This window comes from Euleptes europaea, chromosome 12 (assembly GCF_029931775.1).
Source record: "Euleptes europaea isolate rEulEur1 chromosome 12, rEulEur1.hap1, whole genome shotgun sequence".
NCBI lineage: Eukaryota > Metazoa > Chordata > Lepidosauria > Squamata > Sphaerodactylidae > Euleptes > Euleptes europaea.
In genome coordinates this window covers 69092079-69114881 of record NC_079323.1, presented here as the reverse complement: position 1 = coordinate 69114881, position 22803 = coordinate 69092079, and the positions used below count along the sequence as shown (strand labels likewise).

General features: G+C 41.7%; 1 non-coding gene across 1 annotated transcript; it reads right to left on the bottom strand.

Moving 5' to 3' along the window:
- Positions 1-14909: 14909 nt before the first annotated feature.
- On the bottom strand, positions 14910-15028 carry LOC130485695 (5S ribosomal RNA). Its single transcript, XR_008933716.1, has one exon. It is a non-coding gene; the product is annotated as a 5S ribosomal RNA (ribosomal RNA).
- Positions 15029-22803: the final 7775 nt, after the last annotated feature.

Sequence of the window (22803 nt, the reverse complement as noted above, 5' to 3'; positions counted from 1 at the left end):
CTTGAGCCAGTTTATTCGCAACACCACTTTGTATTTGATGGGGGCTATGGTGAAGTTTATTTGCTCCCAATGGTGGCCAATGCCCATCGCTATCCCGCGAGTACGACGATCTACTGGCCCACCATTAAAGTCACTGCCATCCATTTGGGCAAAATGAATGGGAGAAGAGAGAGTCTCTGACTTGACTTTGAGTGCCTTGAAAGTGGCCTCATTGATTAGGGAGTGGGCACACCTGGAATCTATTAGTGCTTTGACTTGCAATTGGGGGCCCTTTTTGTAGTGTTGTAACAATATGTCCACATACACAGTATCTTTGATCTCACTCACCATTAAAGGAGCCTTGGGTTTTGCAGGAACAGCTGCGAGGGTCCGCTGTGTCGCTCCACTCACCGCAGACCCTGCCGGTTTTTTGACAATCCAAAGGAGACTCTAGATTTAAAGCTGGGGGGTCCCAACCTCTGTCCTCGTCCGAAGAAGGTGAGCTGTCCCCTTCTGGGGCACTTATAATCCGGGACCCCGATGGGTCCGTCGGTGTAGGTTCGCTGGGAGCATCTCCAACGTGAAGCGCTGACGGCACAGTCTGTCCTGGTGCAGCGCTACAGTTGGCCGCGGTGCCTCTTCGCTGAGTTTGCCCCCGATTCCGGGGTGGTCCATCAGGTTGAGAGGGAATTAACCGATTCGGCCGCAGCAGACAGACGGCAGCAAAATGACCCATGGCACCGCAAACAAGACAGGCTCCCCTTTGAAATCGAGACTCACGGTCTTGGGGGGGGGGTTGAGCCGGTCTCCGCGGAGTAGGAGCTGCAGCCTTAGATGGGGGTTTTTGGTTGCCCCCCTCTGTCGGGCCAGTGAAATGAATTGGCAGCAGCTTTCCACTTCTTCAGCCAGTAAAATCCATTCTTATAGAGTGTCTGGGTCTCGTTGCATATAAGCCCAGTTCAATATCTCAGGATGTAAGGCTTCCCGGAAATAATGTATTCGGGTAGCCTCGGTCCAGTCCACTATTTTACTGGCGAGCCTTTGGAATTCGTCCACGAATTCCCGCACTGGTGTAGAGCCTTGCCGAAGTTGCAGGAGGGCTGCCTTAGCCTTCTCTCCCAGGAAGGGGTCCTCAAAAAGTCGCCGCAACGCTCGCATGAAATCATCGAGTGAGCATATAGATCGGGCCCGAGTATCAAATTGGAGAACCATCCAGTCGATGTCTTTTCCAGTCAATAGTGAGTAATGATTATGACTTTGAAGAAGAAGACACTCTTTTGGAATTTTGTTACAGAATAAATTCATTCTTCGCTACTAAATATAACAAACCAAGAGATATATTGGTGAGATTTGTTCATAAAAGAACCAGAGATCTGTTGCTGAGGACACAAAGGGACGACCCACTGATTTGGGAAGGAAGTACAATACAGATCTTGTCGGATCTTCCGTGAAGTGTGCTATCTAAAAGGAAAGAGTACAACGAGCTAAAGCAAGAATTGGCCAAGCAACAGAATAGGTTTCGTTGGCTCATTCCATATTCTTTAGAGATCTCATTACCACAAGGGAAGAGAACAATTCATAATCAACTCCAAGCAAAAGACCTACTTGAAGAATTAAAAACTTCAGAAGATTCTTCTCCAAAAGATTTCGAAGATATTCTGGAAGTAGGTCCCAGTACGTCACAACTGACCCAGAAAGACAAAAAACAACCACTTGAAAAATGAGAACTTAGAAAACACAAAAAGACTACCGAAGGTGATAAACTAGACCAAGCAGCAGCATTGCAGACTTGAATTTTAATTTCATCATGAACCATTGAACATTAACGGGCTTAACTCCCCTAATAAAAGAAAGAGAGTTTTTCATAGTTTAAAAACACAGAAGAAAGACATTGTTTGTTTTCAAGAAACTCATATCAAAAAAGAACATGAAAAAATCTTACAGAAAAATCATCTTGGAACCCCTTATCTTGCTTCGGCTCAAGAGAAGAAGAGGGGTCTGGCTATTTATATTAACGAGAAAATTTTGACTGTTAAGGTCCACATAGCAGACCCAGATGGACGTTATCAAATTTTAATTCTTTATGGCTCAGATGGAATTTGTTTTACAATAGCACATATTTATGCTCCAAATGCTGCCAAGGAAGCTTTTTACGAAACATTTTTTAAGAATCTTGCAGAATATCACCAAGGAGAAATTATAATTTTAGGTGACTTTAATGCAGTTGTGAACCCAATGATAGATAAGACTCACAATAGTTTATCTGGAAAATTGCCGAAGAATGTTTTTAAATTAATGAAAGAATTTAACTTAATTGACATATGGAGAATGAAGAATCCTAGAACTAAGGACTTTACATTTTATTCAAATCGCCATGGATCACATTCTAGAATTGACATGTGTTGGATTTCCAGATCAATGATAACCACTGTGGAAAGGATACAGATTGCACCCAGAATACTGTCAGACCACAATCCAATTGAATTGACTCTACTAAAAGGTAGAACAGGGATCAGAAGATGGCGTTTAAATGACCAAATACTGCGAAGGAAACAAATACTTGAACAATGTAAAAAGGATGTGGAGGAGTTTTTTTACAATAAACAAAACTCCAGGTATGTCTGACTTTGTTATTTGGGATGCAAGTAAAGCTTTTATTAGAGGGAAAATGATTGCCCTGAATACTAAAATCAAGAAAGATAAACAGAAAAAGCTCAAAGATCTTCAAGATCAATTAAGAATATTGGAAAAAAAAGTTCAAACCAAGTCAGATAAAAGTACCTTGCAAAGTATCAAGATGACCAAACACCAAATTGAGCTGATAGAAACAGAAGAAATTCAAACAAAAGTTAGATATGCCAAGCAAAGACTTTTTGAAAGAGCAAATAAACCTGGTCGCTTTTTAGCTAATCAACTTCGACAACAAGAGAAGACAAGGAAGATAATCGGGGCTAAGGTTAATGGGATAATTTACAACAAACAAGAAGAAATTGAAAGAATATTTGTGGATTACTACAAGCAACTATATGTGAAAGATGACTTGCAAGAAGACGGATTAAGAATTTATCTATCAGATGCACAACTACCTAAATTATTAAAAGAAGACCAAGAGAGTCTTAATCAGAAGATAACGACTCAAGAAATCGTAGATGCCATAAATAACCTGAAACCAGATAAGGCACCAGGTCCGGATGGTATAACTCCACAATTTTATAAGTTGCTTGAACAACAACTGACCCCGGTTTTACTTTCTCTCTATAATGAAGTAATTGAAGAAGGCAAGATTCCTTTGTCCTGGCAGGAAGCACATATTTCTCTGATTCCAAAAGAAGGTACAGATCAATATCTTCCCCAAGCTTACAGACCGATTTCATTGCTGAACATTGACTACAAAATTTTTGTTTCTATAATTACTAAAAGATTTCAAAAATATGTTGGTAAATTGGTACATCCAGATCAAACTGGCTTTATCCCGAAGAGACTTATGAGAGACAATGTACGACTGATCCTCAGTGCAATTAAACACATAAAGTCTAAATCATTAAAAACTGCAATTATTTTTTTAGACGCGGAGAAAGCTTTTAACAACGTCTCTTGGCATTTCATTTCTAAGACTTTACAACAAATGGACTGTGGGGATACTCTTTTAACCATTTTTAATGCCATATATTCCGTGCAGAAAGCTCGTCTTCTGATAAACGGCTCACTCTCAACAGAATTTGCCATCACAAAAGGTACAAGACAAGGCTGTCCATTATCTCCACTTCTTTTTGATTTATCACTGGAAATATTTTCGAACTATATAAGAAATGATTCAAAGATTAAAGGTCTTACAATAGGAAACGAAAAACACAAAATTAAAAGCTATGCAGACGACGTTGTTTTAATCTGTCAGAACCCCGGACAAACACTTCCACAGGTTTATAACCATATTATGGAATATGCAAAGTATTCCGGTTACAAATTGAACAAGACAAAGACGAAAATTATGACCTTTAACACTACAACTGATGAAGATAAACATATCAAAGAAGTTACTGGTTGTCAGATTGCCAAGGAACCAGTTAAATATCTGGGTGTCAATATATCTCCACAGAATAAGACACTTTTAAGGTCAAACTATTTGAAAATTTGGGGGAAAATAGAAAAGGACTTAAGTCAATGGTCAAAGATGAATATTTCTTGGTTGGGTAGGATATCGGCGATTAAGATGAATGTACTTCCTAGATTGAACTTTTTATTTCAATTTTTGCCGATTGAAATTCCAGATAGAACAATAGAAAGTTGGCAAAAACAAATTAACCGATTCGTTTGGAACGGGAAAAAACCAAGAATCAGATTTAAAGTGTTACAAGACGAAAAGAAAAGAGGAGGTTTAGCATTACCTAATTTTAAATTATACTATCATGCCGCCTGTTTGACTTGGATTACAGAATGGATAAAGCGCCCTAACGCCAGACATGTTATTTTAGAACGAGCGGACCTTGGACAAGGTTTCCACAAAGTTCTGTGGGACTCTACAACGAAAATCCGAAAGGATAAAATACCAGAAGACTGCGATGTGAAAATAGCGTTACTAAGAGTATGGAAGAAATACAAAAAGAGAATAAGTCCCTCTCCACCATCCATTATGTCTCCAGTTGAAGCTTATCACGATGATGTTAAATTAAAACCGGGCGTTCATTTTACTTATAATTGTATGATCAAGCCCACAGGAGAAATTAAGACCCTGACCAATCTTCAAGAAGATTTTCAAAAATTGAATTGGCTGACTTATTTACAACTGAGGTCTAATTTACAAAAAGACTGTTTTTATCCCCAACCATTTCGTGAACTAACAGAATTCGAGCAGATAACATCCAAAAATGACTCACACTTATTAGGAAAAATCTATAAGCTTCTTCTGAAATACGAAACAGAAGAGGAACAAGTGAAAATCAATATGATAAAATGGATGCAAAATTTTGGAGAAATTATTAATATGGATTTATGGGAAAAACTTTGTACTTCCGAAATGAAATACACCGTCTCTCAAGAAGTGAGAGAAAACTGGTACAAAACATTTTATAGATGGTATTTGACTCCTAATATGCTTTCTCAGATGACTACCCCTGGAAAAAAAGGTGCCTGTTGGAAATGCCAAGATACTGATGGTTCTTATTTTCATGTCTGGTGGACATGCTCAAAGATACAAACATATTGGAAAAGAATTCATCAAGAAATTCAGTTAATGTTAAATATTAAGCTAACTTTTGACCCCAAATTCTATCTACTCAGTATAGTGCCACTGAATTTACCTGCGAAATTTCAGGACGTTCTTAAATATGCTACTACTGCAGCTAGAACGGTTCTTGCAAGAACCTGGAAACAAACCCACATACCCGAAATAGAAGACTGGAAAGAAAAACTATTGGAATATGCTAGCATGGCTAAGATGACTTTCGAGATTAATTCAAAATCTACTGAATCTACAGAGCAATTTCATGATAAGTAGATGTCATTCTACACCTATATGAATTCTAGTTAATTGAATGTAACATGACGGTTATGTAATATTCAATTTGTTATACACAATAGTAATGTAATCTTAGACTCTTATACAATAGAATACTAATATAAGTAATAACAGAATGACTATGTAACAGTTTTTTTAGTATAGAGAATGTCTCTTAATATACAATCGAGCTTATTTTTTATTATTGTATTGTTTTTATACTTATAATATTCAATCCCTTCCTCTTTTTTTCCTGTACCCCTTCAATTATATAAATAAAATTATATATATAAAAAAATAGTGAGGTAATGAATCATACCCATCTGTCTTCGGTGGGGAAGTGCTGCCCCTGTTCCCTCATATAACTGTCCACTTGGTGTAGGAAACAGGGCAGAGGCTCAACTAAGCCGTCGTAAGTCACCCTTAACCATGGTTGCTTCCACTGCATGAGAGGGGGCGCTGGCAGTAGGGCTGGCAGTTGCCCTGGGGGCGGCAAAACTGGTTGCCCCAGAGGCAGTAGGGCTGGTGCCCCCGGGGCCAGCTGAGCCGGTTGCCCCAGAGGGGGCAGAGTTGGCGGTCTCAGCGGCAGAACCTGTGGCTGTGGCGCCGGCTGAGTTGGATGCCCTGGCATCGGTCGAACTGGGGGCGTTTGAGCTCACTGTAAACATTCGTTTTTTCACATTAGGTCCTGCAGACGGGCCACACGATCAGTCAAGTCCCGGTTCTGGCCCCGTAAAAGACGCATTTCATCCCCAGTAAATTGGCACGAATGGGAACTAAAGGCATGGCCTAGGGTCTATATGGAAGAGCATTGGACATATCAGATAGCGGTTGCAGTCATGGCAACCATCCTCCCTACAAGGGCAGTTCCCACGAGAGGAATTTGACAGTTAGCAGTTCTTGACCTTGGTCCGCACCTGGCGAAACCAAAACACGCACAGTAGGGCTGTTGATTCAGTTCGGCCCGAACCAAAAAACAGCCGAATTTCTCTCAATTCGGCGGTTTTTCAGTTTGGACGAACCGAACTCAAAAAGTGGGGGGAACCGGGGAGCCGAATTGGCCGAGTTTGGGGTGTTCCCGAATAAATTCAGCCGATTCGGCCCCTTTCCCCCACCCCACGCGCCTTCAGGGAGCTTCCCTGGAGAGGCATGGGGTGCCCTTTAAACAGATCTGCTGCTTCCGGCTGGGAGCAGCAGATCTGTTTAAAGGGCACCCCGTGCCTCTCCAGGGATTCCCTGAAGGTGGGCGGGGTGCCCTTTAAACAAATCTGTGCCTCCCGGCCGGGAGGCGCAGATCTGTTTAAAGGGCACCCCGCCCCCCTCCAGGGATTCCCCCTGAAGGGGGGCATGGTGCCTTTTAAACAGATCTGTGCCTCCTGGCCGGGAGGCACAGATCTGTTTAAAGGGCACCCCTCCCCCCTCCAGGGATTCCTCCAGGGAGGCACAGATCTGCTTGAAGAACCCACCCCAAGCCCTGCCGGGACACCCGGCAGGGCTGGAATGGGGGGTCTGGGGGGGTCTGGTCTTGCCAGCCCTGCCGGGAGTCCTGGCAGGGCTGGGGGGTTGTCTTTAAATAGATCTGTGCCTCCTGGCCGGGAGGCGCAGATCTATTTAAAGGGCCCGCCGCGCGCCTCCAGGGAAGCTCCCTGGAGGCGCGCGGCGGGTCTTCAAACAGATCTGTGCCTCCCGGCCGGGAGGCATGGATCTGTTTGAAGCCCCCCCCAGCCCTGCCGGGACTTCCGGCAGGGCTGGAAGGGTGTGTGTGTGTGTGTGGAGTCTGGGGGGTGGTCTGGTCTTGACAGCCCTGCCGGGAGTCCCGGCAGGGCTGGGGGGGGGTCTTTAAACAGATGTGTGCCTCCCGGCCGGGAGGCGCAAATCTGTTTGAAGCTCCCCCCCCAGTCCTGCCGGGACTCCTGGCAGGGCTGGAAGGGTGTGTGTGTGGGGGGGTCTGGTCTGGTCTTGGCGCCCCCTGAAGGCGCACGGGGGCCGAATTCCCCCCCGAACTCCGGATCCCCCCGAATATCCGGGGATCCGAAGCGGGGGAGTTCGGACTTCGGCACAGTCCAAATTAAAACGGGCCAAATTCAGCCGAATCCGAACTATACCGAATTTTTTTTTCAACAGCCCTAACGCACAGTCTGTTGCTCTCTGCAGAGAGCAGGCCTGACATCAAACCACTTGTTTAGTACTGCAATTAGTAAAGGATCTAAGTTGAAACTTAAAATCAGAATAACAACCATTGCATTTAAAATGCCCCACCAGTTGTGTTCTGGATTCTCCTTTCAAAATGTCAGTGTGAACCAAAGTATCCTTTAAAGATGGGGCCCTACATAACTCTCGAGTTGTTTTGGACTTTGAATTATTCTGATATATGGCATATTGTGGGACCACTGATCAGTTAATTTTGTTGTTCATGTAGATATTTGTAGAGTAGACATTGTTGATAATATAGATCATTTTATATGTGATTTTTGGCTTCCTATGCTGATTTTGGTGATTGTGTTAATTTAGCATAGAGGTGTTCTTTTTTGCAACACAGAAGGAGGAGGGGACAGAAGTGGCCTGAGCAGGCTGGAATTGAAGGCTTTTAAAAAATTGGGCTTTCCCTTCACCATGTGGAATAGAAAAAAAGCTCTTCATAACATGAAATTTTGGTTGTTTACTGACCTAGCATAATCTGGGCCAGACAAGTCCTAACGATTGGTGTTTCCCTTGATGACAGCCCATCTCTGAGTTTTTTAAAGGGTTTTTCTTTTGCAGCAAAATATGCACCAAGTTCCTAGCCCAGAACAGAGAGAGGAGAAAGTAGCTACTCTTCCTTCTTGACCCAGAGGGGAAGATGAAGCAGACTTTCAGCTACTTTCTGTTAATTAGCTTTATGAGGCTCCAGTGAGTCCAGCTGTTACTAATTATAAAAGCTGCAGGTTCTGCAATAATTGGTCAACCCTAAAGGAAGCAAAATGGGTATTCCTGTTCTATATTTCTTGTTTTGATTTTGATTTTCTAAAGAAACTGTGTGAAACATTCTTACAAAAACCTACAGTCAAAATGTCTGCAATTAGAATGCTTTGAAATTTGAGAAATACTAATTCCTCATGAGATTCTTCATTAATAATCTCACTTCCCATCCCTGAAAGATACGTTTCTCTATACATTTCTTTTTCATTTACTCTCTGGTGAGCTGCACCCCCATTTTTTAAACATCTCTCTCCTCCCTACCCAATGTGACGTTTGGTGAAATTCTGTTAAAGAATACCAGTGTTCTGAAATGTAGGGGAAATATTTTATGCTCTGGCTGGGTTTTTAATAGTTAAATTATAGTTTTTAATGCTATTTTTACTATGTTTGTAAACTGCCTGGAGCAGGTCTTCGGGAGAAGAGGCAAATACATTTGCTAAATAAATACATTTTCTAAATAAAATAAATAAATATGCTTTGCTCAGAATTAAAAACAAACAGATATTAACATGATATTTGTTTTCAGATAAGCTTGCAACCTCTCACAGACCTTCAGATTTTAATAATAAATAAATAAAGGCATCTGGAATTTGGGGTGTCTTTCTGAAAGATATGGAGCTAGCATTGTGTAGTCATTAGAGTGTCAGAATAGGATCTGGGATACAGGTTCAAATCCCCACTCAGCCATGGGAGCTTGATGGGTAACCTTGAGCCTGTCACACGCACTCAGCCTAAGCTGCTTAACAGGCTGATTGTAAGGATAAAATGCAAGAAGAAGCCAAAGAAGAAGAGTTGGTTTTTATATGCCAATGTTGTGGTTTCATGCAAATATGAGTTTAAGAAACATATACTACAGTTGCAAATTGCAACAATTAAGACAATTAAGGCATTAGGGTTGTGAAAATCCTGGCTGGAGCTTGGTAAGGGCAAATTGTTATTACTTGCAGAAGCGTAAAGAGATTTGAAATAGTGAAGTCAGCTGTAAACTGGGCATGCCACCAACTGGAGTTCAACTGGAACTTGTAATTGTAAATAACTGATAACACAGGAAAAATTAGGTCTTTTTGAATTTTGTGGGAGGTAATTGAGTTTCAGTATTTCATAATTTAAGCATCTTTTTTAGCCTTTTAAGTGTAATATCAAAAGTGCTATTAAATGCATAATTGTAATAATTGTTTATATCTTGTGATTAACATGCATATTAATCTATCTAAGTTACTGTGTGAAACTTTTGAAGAAGAGATTTTAGATTTTGAGAACATACTTTGAAACTGCATATTCTTATCAATTTTCTATGTAATCTATTCATCTGGCAAGAGTTACAAAGGATGGGAAGATTAGAATGAATGCTTATTGGAGGAAATTTTGTCTGATTTGTGACAACAATGTCTTTGATCCTTGGGAAAGATTTAATGAGAAAATTGTAACAGAATGGGAACAGATTTAAGTTCTCTTAACAACCAAACTTTGAAAGAGCATTGTCAGGCCTCGCTCCCTGTAGCAGGAGTAAAGGCTCTTGACATGAGTTAGGCCAGTTTCTGGCTCGACGTCAAGCCCTGGTTCTCATGCCAATAGCATCCTCCCGGAGGAGGAAGACTATGATTTTACAGTCGCCTCTCGGATGGGAGCAGTGGAACTGGCCCTGTGGGGGATGGTCCAGCAGTATGATCTTTGCTCCTGTGCGCTGAGGACCCTGGATAACTTTATGTTCATGCTCAGACAAGGTTTTGAGGATCCACACCAGAGTGAACGGGCCAAGACTGCTCTGCTGCAGCTGCGCCAGGGTGCCCGGTCAATAATGCAGTATGCGAATGAGTTCCAATTGCTGGAAAGCAAAATTGTGGATTGGAGTGAGGCCACACGGGTACAGTATTTCCGTGAAGGACTGAACTCAGAGATTCTCCACTGGGCTTTCATGCAAGGAGATCCCCCTGATTTAGAGGGGTGGATCTGGCTGGCAGTTGAAGTAGAAAACCGCCAGCAATTACTGAACCTGTCAAAACAATGCAAAGCGCGGGATGCAGGGACGCGGTCGGAGCGAGCAGTCCTGAGAGGGGCCTCCAGACCACTGGGGAAGGTGGCTGCCCCGACAGGAGAGAGAGCAAGGCATTTTCAGAGAGGGACATTCCTGATGTGTGGTGGGATGGGACATTTTGCTGCCGCTTGCCCTTCCTGGCCCGAGGGTTCCCCAATTGCTCCGTCTCCAGCCAAGGAAGTGGTGGCGCAAATGAGAGGCAAAGATCGTCGAAAGAGTGCGGCTCCCAGGAGACGAGAACCCTCTGCACTCAACCTTGCACCGACTAGCCGAGAGGGACAGCATACTTCACAACTTGATCCAACGGGATTGCGGATTACAAATGTGCCAGAGCCGAGCCAGGACAGCTCGTCAACCTCGGAGGAGGAGGAAGCTTGGGGTCGCCAGCCAAAAAATGTCCCAGGTCTGCTGTATCAGGGGTTCTGCAGCAGACCTCTTCCGACTGAGAGCAGGGAGCTCCAGTGATGGTGAGCAATATGGGACAAACTTTATTATTAGACGTTGTCCTCCAAGGTTACAAGGGGGGCTCAAGTTTCAGTGGAGGCCTTAATTGACTCAGGGTGTGCCCGAACTTTGATCAATGAGGAGACTTTTAAAGCTTTAAAAGTGAAAGTGGTGGACTTGCCCCAAGCCATCCACTTCACTCAAATGGATGGCAGTTACTTTAGGGGGGGGGTGTCCACCGGCGCACAGGCTGAGTGGCGTTGAGAGTTGGGACTCATTGGGAGCAGATCCATTTTAAATAGTTCCAAACATCCAGTACCTGGTGGTGCTTGGAGTAAATTGGTTACAAGGACACAGTCCCACTGTAGATTGGGCGGCCCGGACTATTGCCTTCGCTCAGCCACAGTGCACCCGACACTGAAGAGAGGTAGCCATGCTGGGGTGTGCCGCTATGGTTGCAAAGAATCGAGATCATATACCCCCAACTACCTGTAGAGTACACCCAGTTTGCAGATGTGTTTAATGAAAAAGAGTGCGATGTTCTATCTCCCCACCTCAAAACAGACTGTGCCATTGAGCTGGTGGGAGAGGGCAAGCTGCCGAAGGGAAAGGTTTATCCCATGAGTCCTAAGGAGAAGTTGGTGTTACGGGACTTTGTAGACAAGAATCTAGCCCCCGGGTTTATTCAACCCTTGTCGGCGCCTTGCTCAGCTCCCTCCTTTTTTGTGCGGAAGAAAACAGGAGATATTCACTTGTGTATTGATTTTCGCAGACTCAGTGCAGTCACCCAGACTAATGCCTACCCCCTTCCATTGATTCCAGATCTGCTCAGCCATCTGAAGGAAGGCCACATCTTCACCAAATTGGATCTGGTCGAGGCTTATTACTGTGTTAGAATATGGGAAGACGACGAATGGAAGACAGCCTTCTCTAGTTGTTTTGGAATGTTTGAATACCTAGTCATGCCTGTGGCGAGAATGTTTATAATTTGGGTTAAGAATAACCACATTCATACCTTAATATTATAATCTATAGTCACACAAAACCTGACTAAGGCTTTCAGAAAGCAGCCCTTTAGCTGGCCCCAACTTTTCCATTAGGATCCTGACCTTAGAAAGTAACAGGAGATTTGCATTACTAACAGTTAATCACCCAGAACACATTAGGTACCTAGAAATTATGTGCAGGGGTAACAAGGTCATTTAAAACGGACAGCAGAGTGCCTGCTTATGCAGGGAGGAAATTATTTATGAACATTGGGTGACGGACGGAACAAGATTTATCAGAGACCTGAACATGGCAAACTTATTATGGAACAAGATATTTCTAAACAATTTTAGTTATGATTTGTGGAAACTCATTTCCTGAAGAATTTGGCAGGAAGGGGGCCATTTGAGACCATCTCCTCACAGTCCAGCCTTTAAAAGGCTGGTCCAAATGTCCAGTCCTTTGTTCTTCCCAGGGAGAGACCATCCTGTCTCTCTTTTGGAACAACCCAGAGCAGCTCTGATTATCTGTCTGTCTGTGTATCAGTCTCTATATGGAGTTTTGTTAAATCTGTCTAAGTATTATTCTTCTCTTTGCCTTACAACTTTTGTAAGTTCAATAAACCTATATGCTTTACTGCTATGTGTGTGTGATACATGGTTTGTGTTTTCCTATTACATTCTCTGGCTTGCTTTGGTAAGTAATCAGGCAGAGGAGACAAAAAAAATAAAGGGCTCAAGGGAGAGAATTTGCAAAATTCTCGCAACAATGCCCTTCGGGTTAAGTGGGGCCCCTAGTGTTTTCATGCAAATGATTAATGAGGTGTTACATGACCTACTGTTCAAAGGGGTGATTGTATATTTAGATGACATTTTGATTTATTCTAAAACTTATGAAGAGCACGTGAATTTGGTCAAAGAGGTGCTGAAACGCCTCCGGGACAATCAACTGTTTGCAAAAGGTGTCCAAATGTGAATTTCATCAAGATACATTAACTTTTCTGGGGTATGTGATTTCTCACAAGGGTCTAGCCATGGATCCTGAGAAAATGAAGGCGGTCTTGGAGTGGGAGCCGCCAGCTACATGTAAACATTTGCAGCAGTTCCTCGGGTTTGCCAATTTCTACCGACGGTTTCTCAATAATTTTGCGCAGGTGGCATTACCCATAACGGACTTGTAAAAAATGAAGGGGAAGGGGAGTTCGGCGACTCTGCCTTCCTCATGGTTGAATTGGACACCAGAATGTCAACAGGCTTTTGACACTTAGAAAAAACTGTTCACTTCCAAGCCTATACTTAAACACCAGGACTGTGAGAAACCTTTCATTGTTGAAGTGGATGCTTCCGATGTAGCGATGGGGGGGGGGGTGCTCCTGCAGATGGGGGAAGCGGGGCAGCTTTAACCCTGTGCATACTTTTCTAAAAAGTTTTCATCGTCTGAATTGAACTGGCCCATTTGGGAAAAGGTAGCGGCCACAGTAAAATGCGCCCTCATGGTCTGGAGACATTTCCTGGAGGGGGTCGAGGTCCCGTTCGAAGTGTGGACGGACATTAAAAATTTAGAAGCTTTAAAGGGAACGTGCAAACTCATAGCAAAACCGGTGTGTTGGGCTGAATTCTTTTCCAAGTTCCGTTTTGTTCTCAAGTATGTACCCGACAAGCAAAACCAGCTGGCTGATGTACTTTCTCGCCTTCCCCAGTATCAGAGTAAGATGGATCATCCTACAGACTCGCTGTTTACTCCTGAGCAGCGGGGAGATTTGCCTGGCCTGGCCGTCATTACCTGCTCCCAAGCACGGGGGTCCCCTCCCTTGGAAGGACTACCAGACTCTTTCAAGGCTGCCCTGATGCAAGCCTGCCGAATGGAGGGAGCAGTGAATAAGTTGCCAAAAAAAATGACTCAGCGGGGGGAGTTCTGGTTTAAAGAGGATAAATTGTACACTCCTGCTTCTCTTCGGAGGGAGGTGATGGATCGGGGCCATGGCTCCAAGGTGGCAGGGCATTTTGGTTTCGTTAAAACCCTGCATCTTTTGTGCAGACAGTTCTGGTGGACAGGGATGAGAACGGACTTAGATTCTTTTATTCGCAGTTGCCCTACTTGCGCTACAGCCAAAAGGTTGGTGGGGAAACCACCCAGACTTTTGAAGCCTTTAGAAACACTTTCAGCTCCCTGGGAAGTTATTGCCATGGATTTTGTCACAGATCTTCCTCCCAGTAGAGGGAAGACGGTACTATGGGTAGTCACAGACCTTTTTTCTGTGCATTTAGTCCCTTGCACGGGACTTCCCACGGCTCAAAAACTAGCCCAACTGTTTGTGTCACATGTCTCACATCACATAACCTTTAATGGCATAAACATCAAGAAATCAATTACAAAAACGTCAGGAGTCAAGAGAAAATCTACTCCTAGTAGCATAGTAGAGAAATTTCGATACCAATTCAATGATATTCCTGTTCTTTGTTACAAGTTTACAAATTTTACAATGATCAGATAGCCCCTCAAGAGATTGCAGACTAGACTTTGCAGTAAAGTAGGACATGTTCGTTATCCTCAATCTTGTTCATCCCACAAGGACACGATCTCTCTGTGTATGGAATTTTCTCAAATCTCCCTTATAACACCATAGAAGGATGAACATTAAAATGAAACAACATAAATGCCCTACGAAGGGACGGTTCAATCAAACAGGAAAAGTATTCCGGAAAGGAGGGACCATAAGGAATATGCCAGAGCACTGGAGAGCAACGGCCAGAAGCAAGGCTTTTCAGTTCTTGTAACTCCACATCGATAAGTCTTTGTTTGATCAATGCAAAGGCACTATTTTCAGAGAGCAGGACCAAATCATTAATATTAAGACCAATGACTGAAATTTTCTTATCAATGAGGGCCAGCCAATCAGAAATATGGTACTCAGAAAGCATAAGGTAAATAAGACTATTAGGGTCACATCTAAAATGAAGACGTAGCCAAAATTTAATCGTTATCATCCAGGCCTTAGTTACTATTTTTTTTAGCCTACAGCACCCGGTATTCCCAGGCGGTCTCCCATCCAAGTACTAACCAGGCCTGACCCTGCTTAGCTTCTGAGATCAGATGAGATTGGGCGTGTTTAGGGTAGTATGGCCGTAGGAGTGTCACATGTCTTCAAATATCACTCTTTTCCGTGCAAGGTGATCTCAGATCGGGGCCCACTGTGAGGTTCTCCAACCTCCCTGGGCAAATCACTCGCTCAGACGACCGTTCAGAAGCAGGTAAGTTTATTGGAAGGCATCAGGTAAGGTCAGGGCCTACATGGTCCAAAGCTACAAGTGCTCACATAGTCAAAAGGGCTAGAATATAAACAGTTCTAATTTACAGACGCCAGTTGCATGTTTTGAGAACCAAGTGATAACAGCGCTGAGCTAAGCTACTGAATACACATCAAAGGCAGCAGAGGAGCTCGTTAACTCAAGCCTGAGAAAGCCAAGGTCGGTAGAGGGAGGTGGGAAGGAGGAAAGGAAAACGTCTGGGACATTCCAGCAAGGGCCTAAATGGGAAACAGTCCAACTAAGGCCTGAACCCTTCTACCAACAGAGACCTGGCCTTTCACTTGTACGGACAGACCAGACACAGACCAGAACAGAACAGAGCAATTCCTCACATTCTGCCCCCCTTAAGGCCCCCCTCCCCCGTCTCGTCAGGACGTGGCTTGTGAGGGTAAGCGGTATGGAACTCGTGCACCAACCGGGGGGCTGCCACGTGAGGAGCCGCCACCCATTCGTCCTGGGCGGGGCTCAGATGTTTCCAGCGAACCAAGTAAAACAGCTTCCCTTTTTTCAGTTTGGAATCCAACACTTTCGAGACCTCAAGATGCATCTCCCCCCCCCCCCACAATTGTAGGAACCTCTGGCTTAGGTTGAGGATGGAATTGGGGGGCTGCAGTGTAGGGTTTGAGCAGGCTAATATGAAACACCGGATGTACGCCTTTTAGTGATTTAGGGAGAGCCAACTCAACCGTGACGTCATTAATGATCCGAGTGATAGGGTAAGGGCCCACATACTTGTCACTGAGTTTTTTACAGCGACGCAGCGATCGTAGATTCTTAGTGGAGAGATAAACCTGATTGCCTACTTTAATTTCCCACCCAGGAGAACGATGTTTATCTGCCTGGTCCTTGTATTTGCGTTTTGCCCGCTCCAAATTCTTTTGAAGCCTGGGCCAAGTTGTTTGTACCACCTGCACCCATTCTTTTTTTTTTTTTAATATAAATTTTATTGGGTTTTATAATAGAAATTTTCCATTGCATTAAACAACATCTATAACAATATCGAATTTCAATTCTAACCTAAAGTTGTTATAATTCCATATCATATAATAAAAAGGAGAAAAGAAAAAAGAAAAAAAAAGAAATGGAAAATTTTTTGACTTCCCCATCACCTCTATCTGCCTCTTAATAAAAAGTTCATCCCGTCATAGGTAATCTAATCTTGATAAAATATCAGTACCATATATAAAAAACCATAATCTGTTAGTAAATATAATTATGTTTATTCAATATAAAAAAAAATCAAAAATAATCCTCTGGATCAGATTAGAAAATATTCTTCCATTCTTCCCAACTTTAACTCATATTCACAATAATGCATCCACGCCCCCATTCCCCCAAAAACCGAACGTCATTTTCTTCATTTAGAATAGCTGTGAGTTTTGCCATTTCTGCCACTTCAAACATTTTAACAATCCAGTCTTTTTTCTCTGGAGTTTCTAGCCCTTTCCATTTCGCTGCATAAAGCAGTCTCGCAGCTGTTGTGGCATAAATCAAAAAGGTTCTTTGTGTTGCTAAGTCGTCTGGAATCATACTCAATAACATCATTTCTGGTGTTTTGGATATATTCTTTTGTAGTATTAATCTCAGTTCGTTATAAATCATGTCCCAGAAGTCTTTGGCTTTGTCACAGGTCCACCACATGTGATAAAAGGAACCAATTTCTTTGTTACATTTCCAACAAGTAGGGGACATCGTTTTATAAATCTTTGCAATTTTCTTGGGTGTTAGATACCATCTATACATCATTTTATAGATGTTTTCTCGCACTGACTGTGCTTTTATTCCTTTTAAATCTTTAGACCATAATCTTTCCCATTTATTTAAAACAATATCATGTCCCACATTTTGAGCCCAATCGATCATAGTTGGTTTAATCGTGTCCTGCTCACAGTATATTGTTAAAAGGAGATTATACATTTTAGAAATCAGCTTTGTATTATTGTCTAGTAGAATCCTTTGAAAAGGAGATTTTTCTTTAGAGAAACCTTTTTTTGCATCTTGTACAAAAACTGATTTGATTTGGTAATATTGAAGCCATTGTAAATCATCCTTAAGAAGTTGAAAGTCTTTTAGTGAGCATTTCTTTCCTTCCCAATTAATTAGATCTTGATAAGTAATAAATTTGTCTGGTCTAAGTGGGCGCAAAGTTAGCATTTCTTGGGGCGATATCCACATCGGTGTTTCTGGTTCCAAAATGTGTTTATATCTCATCCAAATACGAAGTAGAGAGGACCTGATTATATGATTACGGAATGTTGCTTGTAATTTAATTTTATCATACCACAAATAACCATGCCATCCACTTAAGTTATTATAACCTTCCAAGTCTAGCAAACGTACATTTGACAAATTCATCCAGTCTTTTAGCCATACTAAAGCTACCGCTTCAGCATAGAGTTGAAAATTAGGCAGTGCTAAACCTCCTCTAGTTTTTAGATCCACCAAGTATTTATAAGCAGTCCTTGGTTTTTTTCCTTGCCAGATGAAGTTTGAAATGTCTTTCCTCCAAGTTTCAAAATATTTTGTTTGTGATATTATTGGTAAATTTTGGAATAAGAAGAGCATCCTCGGTAAGACATTCATTTGGATCGTTGAGATACGTCCCATTAATGATAATTTTTTGTTTGACCATATAATCATATCAGTTTTAATCTTACCCCATAACTTGAGGTAATTGTTGGTTAACAGATCTTTATTCTTTGCAGTGATCCAAATTCCCAGGTATTTAACTTTGTTAGCTTTCTCCCAGCCAGTATATGATATAAATTCCTGTTGTTGTATTTCCGATAAATTTTTAAATATTATCTTTGTTTTTTCTTGATTCACTTTAAAGCCTGATACTTTTCCAAAATCATCCAAAGTCTCCTGAAGTATATTCATTGACTGTGTTGGGTTTTCCAAAATTAGCAGTAGGTCATCCGCGAATGCTCTCAACTTAAATTCATGTTTTTTAATTCTTAGCCCGCGGATGTCCTCCATACTTCTTAGTTTCACACATAGCGGTTCCAACACCAACAAAAATAAAAGTGGAGACAAGGGACATCCCTGTCTAGTCCCTTTCGTGATTTGGCAGTTATCTGACATTGATTCATTAACCAAAATTTTAGCTTGTTGGGAGGTATAAATAGCCGATATACCTTTCTGAAAACGATCTCCAAAATTCAATTTATCCAAAATCCGTTTCAAAAAGTTCCAAGAGACCATATCAAAGGCTTTTTCTGCATCCAAAAATACAAAAGCCGCAGTTTGTTGAATATTATGGTCATAATATTCCAGTGAATCTAGTAAAATTCTTACATTGTCTTTTATTTGCCTTCCTGGTATAAAACCTGCTTGGTCCTCATGTATAAGATCCTTAATAAATTGCTTTATCCTACATGCCAAAACCGAAGCAAAAATTTTGTAATCCACATTTAAGAGCGATATAGGTCTGTAATTAGATGTTTTTTCTGGATCTCTTCCTTCTTTGGGTATCAGTGATATAAATGCGTGTGACCAAGTCTCCGGGGATGTTCCCTCGTCCAAAATTGCATTGTAAAGTGAACCAAAAAATCCAACTAAATTGTCACTAAATGTTCTATAAAATAGTGCAGTAATTCCATCTGGTCCAGGTGTTTTATCCGTTTTTTGTCTCAGTATTGCTTCTTGTATTTCTTCCCTTGTTACTGGAGCTTCAATACATTCTCTCTGGGTCATTGACAAAGCTTTCATCTGTATTGAGTTTAGAAATTTATCTATTTTCTGTTTTGGAGTATTTTCTTTCTGATATAACTTAGAGTAAAATGAAACAAATTCTTTCTGAATTTCTGAAGTTGAATAAACTGGTCCTTTAGCAGTTTGGATTTTTGTTATAATCTTCTTTTGAAATGAGTCCTTCAGTTGTGTTGCTAAAAATTTTCCTGGTTTATTTGCATATTCAAAATACTTTTGTTTAGCAAGTTTCAGATTTTTATTCATTTCCTCCATTATTACCAAATTTAATTGGTGTTTAGATGCAGAAATCTGTATTTGAATTTCTCTTCTCTCCTCTTCCTGTGTTACCATTACCAATTTCTGCTCCAAATTTTGTAAATTCCAAAGTATGTTGTTTGTAAATTGCAATTGAGTCTTCTTCCAGGCCGAGTGTTTCTGTATCATAAAACCTCTCAGAACAGCTTTGAATGCGTCCCAAACTGTATTTAAAGAAGTTTCCCCATTAAGGTTAATTTCAAAAAAGTCTTTCATTAAAACCTGTAATTCCTTTTGTATCTTGTTGTCTTTTAAAAGTTTATCGTTCATTCGCCATCTAAATGCTTGTTTATTGTTCCAATCAAAGGTAACAGGATTGTGATCAGAAAAAGTTCTAGGTAAAATATGAATTTTACGTAGTTGCGTGAAAATTGATTTACTGGCCCATATCATATCGATTCTGGAGTGTGAATCGTGTCTTGCTGAATAAAAGGTGTATTCTTTAGCTGTTGTATTCATTGTTCTCCAAATGTCTTGTAATTCTAATTCTGAAGCCATGGCAAAGAAAGTTTTAGGCAAGCATCCATCATTGATATCTTTTGCTTTTGATTTTTTGTCCAGAGATGGGAGAGTAATTCCATTGAAGTCGCCCATCAATAAAATTTGGTCTTGTGCGTACTGGGTTATCAGGTCATGTAATTTTTCATAGAAGGATTTTTTCCCTTCATTGGGTGCATAGATTCCAACCACTATTGTCCTTTGTCCCAATATTTTAGTTCTGATAATTACAATTCTTCCTTCATTGTCTTTATATACTAGTTCTGGACAGAGACTGGGGTGGGCATAGATTACCACTCCCTTTGTTTTAGTTTTAGCAGAAGCAATAAATGCTTGTCCAAGCACCTGTTTCTCCAAGTATTTTTTATGCTTTGAAGCTATATGGGTTTCTTGTAGGCAAATTAGGGAGTATTTATATTTCTGTAGATATTTGAAGATTCTGGCCCTTTTAGTTTTCTCATTCAGTCCATTTACATTCCAAGAAATTGCTTTTGCCATAATGTAGTATTTTTTAGCAAAATAAAAAGTCTATAGTTTAGTACCACCTTCTGCACCCTGTACCTCTTCTTCTTCCTCTTCTTCTTCCTCCTTCTCTCCAGGTAATTCTTTAAGGTCCATTTTATATTTTCTCAAAAATTTCCCCACATCTGCTTGGGATAGAATTGTCGTTTTCACTTCCTTATAGGTGAAAGCCAAACCTTGTGGCATAATCCAACGATATTTGATGCCATTAGCTTTCAGTATAGACACAAAGTCTTTGTAGTTATTCCTCTGTGAAAGTAGATGCCTTGGAATATCCTTCAGTAGTATAAGAGAGGAGTCTCCTGCTGACACTGGATTTTCATAATGAATCTTCATAATCTTGTCTTTAACTCTGGTGTCATAGAACACTATCATCAAATCTCTTGGCTTAGATCTTCTCATTCTAGCAGGTAGTGGTATCCTGTATATTCTATTAATGGCTTGTTTTAATTCTTGTTCATCTATCTGAAATAAGTAGGCCAAATTTGGTATTGCAGATTCTTTATTATCTCCCATCATATCTGGAAAATTGCGTATACGAAGGTTGGTCTCTTTCACTCTCATCTCCATCATTGCCATTTGATTTTTTGCCGCCATCTGATCCGCTTGTATTGTTTCAATCTGTTTTTCTTGGCTTGTTAATTTTTTCTTTGTGTCCTTGTGCTCATCCATCACTTTCTTAATTGATACATCCATCGCTTGCATATCTGTCTTCATAACAATCATTTGAGTTTTTACTTCTTTCAAGTCTCCAGTGACCACATCCAACTTCTGATTAATAGCTTGGGATGCTTGACCAAGATTTGTCATCATAAAAGTCAACTGTGCCATCTGTGTAGACATCTGTTCAAACTGTTTATTTGTTGCCTCAGTTTGTTTAGTTAGCATATCCTGTAACTTTTTTTCCATGGTCAAGGTTTGTAAAGAGTCCCTTAGTTTAGTATAGGCAGGGCTATGTAGTGAGCCAGAGCGGGGTCGAGACATTTACATTCAAAAAAAGCTGGTAAAATATATGTCCACCGACAGGGCCTTTAAGGTGCTGGTTAAAAGATGATAGTTCAAAGATCAGCCTAATAATTTTTTCGGGTTGAAAAGAGTCGAAATTAGCTTTAAAATTGCATTTTAAAGTTTTAAAATACCAGTGAGTTTTTTCGGTCGCTCTAGATCGGATTAATCAGGAAGTAAACAGGAAGTTACTAGTGCTGCAGACCTTCTATCGCCTCTTCTCGATGGTTATTCCTTCAGGAATGATTTGAAAGTAACTCGAGTGCGACGGATATTCAGTCCCGCGGCTACTTCCTGTTGTTTTAGTTCCAATGATAGAGAGGGTGTTATAGAGAGTCTTCCGTTCCAGGCACTCCCTTACTGCAAACGTGGCAGGAATTCGCCGGAAAATCAGGAAGAGAAATCACCCTCCCCTTCCTTCGGACCTTCTCATTGGTGATAATTCTTGTCAGTCTAAAAGGTATCCTTCCGACTCTTTGTTATGGTTTAGGCTGATCGATCCGATAAGGCTCCTGTCGCTAATCCCGATGACTAACTCAGATCAAACTTTTTCAGTTCGGATTATGGAGGGGTGGGGGTCCCAGAAATATTCTTATCAGCCTCCCGTCTGTTCAAATTTCTAGTAAGTAGACGAAGAGTTCTTTTGTACTCACTTGGGTGTCAAGAGGTGAGGTTCTTTTCTTTATGTAGTCCTTATGTTGGTATTAAGGCGGTGGAGGGTAGAGCTTGCTGCCAAAGTTGCGTTTTGGCGATGTCCTTCCCTAGTGCCCTCGCAGGACCGGCGTCTAGGACTCCGAGGGGCTTAAAAAAGCCCCCTCAGCGTACCTAGGAGGTCAAACCGCGTTTGCGGGCTGCAGGGAGTTCCTGCTTTCCAACCCACTTGCAAGGGTCGGATTGGGGTATCTATGTACCCCAAAAATAACGCAAACTTGGATTTCTCCCAGGACAACCTGGGGAAATGCTCTCTCCAACGGCACCACCGGAAGTCCACCTGCACCCATTCTTGGGCCCCCTGCACACCCTCCATTTCCGGGGTAACGGTAGTAGACCCGAAAGGCCCAAACTCCTTCCCATACACCACTTGGAAAGGACTGAAACCAGTGGAGGAATGAGGAGCGTTGTTGTAGGCATATTCAGCAAATGGCAGCAAATCCACCCAGTTGTCCTGGTGGTAGTTCACATAACACCTTAAATAACATTCCACTACAGCATTTACACGTTCAGTCTGGCCATCGGTTTGAGGATGGTAAGCAGAAGACAGGCCCTGCTCTTTCACCCCCATTATTTTCAGAAAGGCCCTCCAAAACTTGGCCACAAATTGAGCCCCCCTGTCGGAGAGGACCTTCCGTGGAACCGAATGATGCTTTACCACGTGATTAACAAACAACCATGCCAGTTTTTGTGCCGAAGGCAATCAGGCACAAGGGACAAAATGAACCTGTTTTGAAAATAAGTCAGTAATTACCCACAAGACAGTTTTACCCCGGCTCGGGGGCAAATCAGTAATAAAGTCCATGGCTATAACTTCCCAAGGCATGGTCGGGACTTCCAGTGGTTTTAAAAGA